This window comes from Molossus molossus, unplaced genomic scaffold (assembly GCF_014108415.1).
Source record: "Molossus molossus isolate mMolMol1 unplaced genomic scaffold, mMolMol1.p scaffold_m16_p_5, whole genome shotgun sequence".
NCBI lineage: Eukaryota > Metazoa > Chordata > Mammalia > Chiroptera > Molossidae > Molossus > Molossus molossus.
Window position 1 is genome coordinate 54588776 of NW_023425388.1, and position 7143 is coordinate 54595918.

Genomic DNA, 7143 nt, shown 5'->3' on the forward strand with positions numbered 1-7143 from the left:
AAGTTAAAAAAAGTTCTCAACAGGTGACATAACACTTTTTTCTTTACAATCTCACACCAGTATTATAAAGCTATAGTTATTTTAGTAACATTAGCCAAAAAGAGGCAATAATTGTATTGTTCTGCTGTACATCATGGGTTTTCTCTGTCTGCATTCAAAGTTATATCTTTATCTTTTTTCTAATAGTTTGTCTATGACATGCCTATGTATGCTTCCTTGCATCTGTCCTCATTGAGCTTTGCTGGCTCCTTTTCTTGGATCTATAAGTTGCATTTTCCAGGGTATTTAGGAAAATTGCAGTGATCATTATCTTTAACTATTGTCTATCTAACTTTTCTTTACCTATCTTTTTTAAAATTTTATTTTATTTTATTTTTTAAATGGTAGCAGTGTGGTTTATTAAGTTATGACCTAGTACAGACACTGGGGCTTGCCCATGATACTCTTGATGTACAAAGCCTGGACATTCTGCCAGTTCTTTTTGAGCAATGACACCAGGAAATTGACAGCTAAGTGGATGTTGTACACAAGCTCATCGTCTGTCATCTTCACATGGCCAACAGCCACTGCCAGACACAGAACCTTCTTCATCTGGAACTTGATTGTGAATTTCACTTCATCGACTTTGGCCACCATGTTCTCAAGGTGGGGAACTTGCCAGCCTTATTCATCTGTCCTCATTGAGCTTTGCTGACTCCTTTGTTTTTTATCTTGGATTCATGGGATCTGCTTGATCAGAGACTCTGAAGCCGCCAAAAAGGCATCATACTTCTTGGCCAGCTTCTTGACCAGTTTCTTATTTTTGTTGAGTTTCTTCAGCGCCTCAATATCCATGTGGGGGATATCGACCACCTTGGCCTCATCACAGTGCTGCTGGTCCCCCAGAACACACATGGAGAACTTGGGGCGGGGAGTGGACTTAAGTCTGACGGTGCCCGAGAAGCATTTGTCCTTCTGAGGGTCATGGTTCTTCAAGCTGATCTGCAGGTCCACCATCTCCGAAAACTTCTGGCTCTTGCACTGGCTCCCATGCTGGACTTCCCGCCCTGCCTTCCTGCGGGAGACTTTGCTGCTCATGATTCCTCCTCTTTACTGTTTTTAAATTAGATTTTACTTACATATATGTTAGACTATTTGATATTGTCTTACAGATAACTGAGATTCTGTTCATGTTTTTTCTATCACTTTTTCTCTTTGTTCTTCAGACTTGGAATTTCTTATTGATCAATCTAAAAGTTCACTTATACACTATTCTGTTACCTCCAATCTGCTGCTGTTAAATTTATACTGTGGATATTTTATTTCCAATATTGTAATGTTAGGTCTAGAATTTTCATTCCGTTTTTTTCTTTTAAGTTTTTATTTCCCTGGCAAGATTTGCCATCTGTTTATTAATTTTAGCTGTGTTTTTAAGTTGTTGAACATATTCATAATATACTATCTGCTTTAAAGTTTCTGTCCACTGATACCAACATCTGGATCATCTTGGAGTTTGTTTATATTGATTTGTTAAAAAACTATTTATCATATTTTCTGGTTTCTTTATATATCTGATAATTTTTATACCATATGGGACATTTTCCTAATATATACAGAAACACCAAATGTTTTTATCTGCCATGAAAATATGATTTTTATTGTAGCAATTAACTTAGGTTGAGTAAAAATTCAAACTCCTTTCCCTTGTCTTTGGCGGCAAGTGAAATCTCTGCTTAGTTCTTCCATCCTTCCAGCTATTGCTTTCATTTGGGCTCTCTGGATTCTGTCCTGACATATGTAATGTAGAGGTCAGTCAAGGACTTGGGTGGAATAGCATGCAGATTTTTCTAGTTCTCCCTCTGTAGAACCTTCTTTCCCAAAATGCCCCTCTTCACTTTTCAGCCACTCCCGTAGCCTAACATACTGTCCTTTTGTCTTCAAATATTGGCTTTGTGCCTTGACTCCAACTGTTTGATGGTGTGCAGACCAGAGCATTCCCCCAGGCAGAAAGCTGCATTAGTACAAAGTTCACCCAGCATATTTCCCTTCTTTCAAGAATAACCTCACCTCCAGGGTTGCCTATTTTTTGTCACTCCTCAGTGTCTTCTCTGGATTTTTCTTACTTGTGTCCAATGTTTATAACTGTTATCAGCAATATAGATAGAATGATACAATCTACCCTATTATTACTGAAAGCAGATTCCTCTTCATCCTAAATTTTATTATGATATGATTACAATTATTTCATGTACTTTATAAGAGTATGTGCATAGTCTTAGGAAATTCAATCTCATTAGTGTAGAAACTCAGAGACAACTTCCCTGTGTTATAATTAACTTCGATTATGAATTACTATATGAGTTAACTTGTAGAAGAGGGGTGGAAATGAAGCTGACTTGCCTTCTTAACAGAGGAACAGCACGTGAAAAAGCTTCGGTGAGAGGGATTGTGGTGTTCTCAAGGCCACGTGAGAAAATGTCAATGTGGCAAGAACAAAAGAGTGAAGAAAAGCAAAATAAAAACTTAGGCTGAAGCTATTAACAGTGGCCAGATCATGCAGAACCTTACATACTGTCTTAAGTATTTTGGTCTTTAGCTTGAGAGTGGAAAACCATGAGGGGCTCTTGAATAAGAAAAGTACATGATGAAATTACTATTTTGTAAAGATTTTTCAAGCCACAGGAAGAAAAGTAGTTATAAAAAGGACAAGAGTAGAGAAGTAAGACCAATCAGGGGGCTGTCTTAGTAATGATACAAATGAGAATTGATGGTAATGTACACTAGCTGTTACTTACATTGAAAAAAGTGCACAGATTTAAGGGACCATTAGGTGTCATATAAAACTTAATAGATATGGATATAGAGGGAAGAAAATTATGTCCTCTTATGTGAGCAGGAATCAGTGTCTGTTTTATTTAATAATGTTATTTTAAACATAAAAAGTTTCTGGCACAAAGAGGTCAAATTACTAAATAAAATAATAAATTTTATAAGGAACACTGATAAACACATAATATCGACTTTTTAAAAATTTTAAGTCATTGTAGTTTTGTTATGATTTGGTTGGAAGACTCATTAGTTCAATGTTATAAATGTTGACATATCCAGCAGAAATATTAAGCGAGCAGCTACTTTCAAGGTTCTAGAATACAGAGAATACAGACAAAAGCTCTGGGTTAATTTAATATGAATCATCTTATTAGGTGGTGACTGAATCTGTGGGTAAAAATGAGGTCACTTAAAAAGTTTGGAGTTGGAAGAATTGAAAGAATACTTCCAACTAAGTCATAACTTAATTCTTCTATATGTTGAGTGAAGGAAGAATCATGAAGATTACAAAGAAAGCATCATAGAAGTAGGAAAAACAAATGAATGTGGTATTTCACAGGCCAGAGGAAGATGTTTCCTCAGAAAGATTTTACTTGCTGCTTAGAATAGAAGTGAATTAGACTGAAAATTATCTACTAGGTTTAGTTATGTGCAAATTATTGTCAGTAAAAGTGAGAACTATGTGCACCTGTTTCTCCAATTTTTCTATACGTCATAGTATCTAATTTTCCAAAAAGAGTATACAGTTGAATATAAAATAATCATGTATAGTAATTTTTATGACATTATTTATTAGAGCAGTTTTAGGTTTACAATACAATTGAGAGGAAGGTACAGAGATTTCACATTAAAACTCCTCCCTCCACACATACAGAACCTCCCCCATTATCAACATCATTCAATAGATTGGTACTTTTTTTTTTTTTTACCAAGAACAAACCTACATTGACACATCATAATCACCCAAAGGTCATAGTTAACCTTAGGGTTCATTCTTAGTGTGATCACTTTTATGGCTTTGGACAATAACATATAGCTATCATAATATCACAAAGTATTTTCACTGCCCAAAATATCCTCTGTGTTCTGCCTACTCATCTCTTGATTCCCATAACCCTGGAAACCATTGATCTTTTTATTGTCTCTACAGTTTTGCCTTTTCCAGAATGTCATATAGTTGGATGCATATAGTATATGGGGTTTTCAGATTGGTTTCTTTTACTTATTAATATGCATTTAAAGTTCCTGCATGTCTTTTTATGCCTTAGAAGCTCATTTCTTTTTAGCATTGAATAGTATTTTATTGTCTGGATGTACACAGTTTATCCATTTACCTACTGAAGGGCATTTTGGTTGTATACAAGTTTTGGCAATTATGAATAAAGTTGCTGTGAACATTCATGTGCAGGTTTTGTGCAGAAATAAGTTTTCTATATAGATACCAGGGAGCACAGTTGCTGGATCAGATGGTAAGAGAATGTTTAGTTTTGTAACAAACTAAACTGCCAAACTGCCTTCCAGAGTGACATTTACACCAGCAATAAATGCAAGTGTTTGTTGCTCCATATCCTTGCCAACATTTGGTGTTGTCAGTGTTCTAGACTTTTGTCATTTATCAGGTGTGTAGTTGTGCATCATGTTGTTTTATTTCTCTGCTGACATGATATAGAGCATCTTTTAAAATACTTATCTGCCAACTGTGTATTTTCTTCGGTGAGGTATCTCTTAAGGTCTTTGACCCATTTTTTAATCAGGATGCTTGTTGAATTTTAAGTTCTTTGTGTATTTTGGATGATAGTCCTTTATCAGATGTGTCTTCTTGCAATAATGTTTTTCCTGGTCTGTGCCTTGTCTTCTGATTTTCTTGATATTGTCTTTCACAGAGCAGAAGTTTTCATTTTAATAAAGTCCAGTTTATTAATTATTATTTCATGCATCATGTTTTTGGTGTTGTATATAAAACAGTTATCATTATCCCCAAGGTTACCAAGATTTTCTCATCTGTTATCTTCTAGGAGTTTTATAGTTTTGCCTTTTACATTTAGGTCTGTGATCCATTTTTAGTTAATTTTTGTGAAGGGTGTTAACTCTGTATCTAGTTTCATTTTTTGCATGTGAATGTCTAGTTATTGTAGCACCGTTTGTTGAAAAGACTATCTTTGCTCTATTTTATTGCCTTTTCTCTTTTGTCAAAGATCTGTTGACTATATTTGTGTGGGTTTCTTTATTGTCTTTTCATTCTGCTCCACTGATGTATTTGTTTATTCTTTCACCAATACTACAATGTTTGATTACTGTACTTCTATAATAAGTCTTACAATTGTGCTGCATCAGTTATCCAACTTTATTCTTTTTCAATTCTGAGTCTTAATGCCTCTCCACATAAACTTTTACATTAGTTTGTCAAAATCCATACATTATTTTTCTTGGGTTTTTACTGAGATTGCATTGAATCAATAGATCAAATTGAGCAGAACTGGCATCTTAATAATATCAAGTCATCCTGTCTATGAACTTGGAATACCTCTTCATTAATTTAGTTCTTTTCTATTTCATTTGTCAGAGTTTAGTACTTTTTTCATATAGATCTTATAAATACTTTATTAAATTTATATCTAAGTTTTTCATTTTTTAATGCTAATATAAATGATATTGTGTTTTTAGTTTTAAATTCTGCCTCTTTTTGTTGGCATATGATGTTTTCTTGACAATTCTTTTATATTTTCTACATAGATGATGATGTCATCTGAAAACAGTTTTATGTCTTCCTTTTTAATCAGTAAACCCTTTATTTCCTATTCCTGCCTTGTAACTAGGCTAATTTTGTCCTCTTGGCATTTTAAATATATTACTCTCTTCTTGCTTATGCGGTTTCAGAGAAAAAGTCAGATGTATTTCTTATCTTTCTTTGTTTTCTTTTTCTCCTATAAGTAAGGTGCCCCCACCCCACTTGGATCTTCTTTCAGGATTTTTTTTCTTTATGTCTGATTTTTTTGTAGTTCAAAATGATATGCTGAGCTATAGATTTTTTTTGCTTAAAATTCTCTGAGCTTCTTGGATCTGTGTTTTCTTGTCTGACTGATTTGGGAGGAATTCTCAATCATTACAGTTTCAAAAATTTCTTCTGTCCCTTTCTCTCTTCCCTCTCCTTATTTCCATTTATGCATATGCTACAATTTGTAGGTGTCCCATAGTCCTTGAATATTCTGTTTTTATTTATTTATGTTTTTTGGTTTTGTTCTTTTTGCTTTTTAATTTTTAAGAATTTTATTGATATACCCCCTAACTCAGACTCTTTTCTCAGCCATGTCCAATCTACTAATAAGCCTATAAATTGGGTTCTTTATTTCTGTTACAATATTTTTTCTTTATTCTAGCATTTATTTCTCATTATTTTTTTTAGATTTTCATCTTTCTGTTTGCATTTTAGGTCCGTTTTTGCATGTTTTCTATTTTGGCTGTTAGATCCCTTAGCTAGTTGTTTTGAATTTCCAGTCTGAAGATTCTACCATCCTTGCCATGTATTGACCTGATGCTTGCTTTGTGTTTTTGTATTGTGCTTTTTGATATGCCTTGTAATTTTTTCCAAATAGCTTCACATTATTTTCCAAGTTAAAGAAATTGCTGTAAATAGGCCTTTAGTATGTGTGGTAAGGTGTTGGGATAAGAGGAAGTGTTTTAGAGTCTTGTGATTAGGTCTTAGTATTTTAGTGAGCTTATGTCTCTGAACTGTGAACTTTACAAGTGTCTCTTAGTGTATTCCCCACCCCACCCCCCAACCCCATAGATGGGACACAGTGGCAAGAGTGGGCTTGAGTTTACGTATTTCCTTTCCAGGCTTAATTAGACTCTGATAATATCCCAGAAGGTTAAGCTCTGGTTACTAATTCCACCTGAGAGCCTGTTAAGAAGAACAGAGTGTTCTGGCATATTTCAAAATGTTTTCTTTCCTCCTCCCCCTGCCGGAAACTCTGAAATATTTTTCTACTATATTTACTATGAAAACCTTGTTGAGCTCCTGGAAGTATGTCTGATAACATTGTGATGGCTTCCTGAGACTGTGTCCCCTGGAATTTTTAAGTCTCAGAGTTGTCTGCACCGAAACACTTCAGAGTTGTCAGAGCCTCTGGCCATTCATTAGCTACAGTTCAGGTTTTCCCACCCTGGCATTAGTTCTCCCGGCAGCTTCCATGCATGAGTCTCTGCTCTGAAAAATCACAGTCCCTGTATACATCTGTCCATCCCTCCATTTTGGGGGGAAGTAGTTTGCGCCATGTTTTCTCTTTTCTTATGGATCTAAGAAGAATTGTTAATTTTCCAATCCGTTCATCTTTT

General features: G+C 34.7%; 1 pseudogene; it reads right to left on the reverse strand.

The window, feature by feature from the left end:
- Nucleotides 1-411: 411 nt before the first annotated feature.
- LOC118617505 lies at nucleotides 412-1077 on the reverse strand (annotated as a pseudogene).
- Between the last annotated feature and the right edge of the window lie 6066 nt (nucleotides 1078-7143).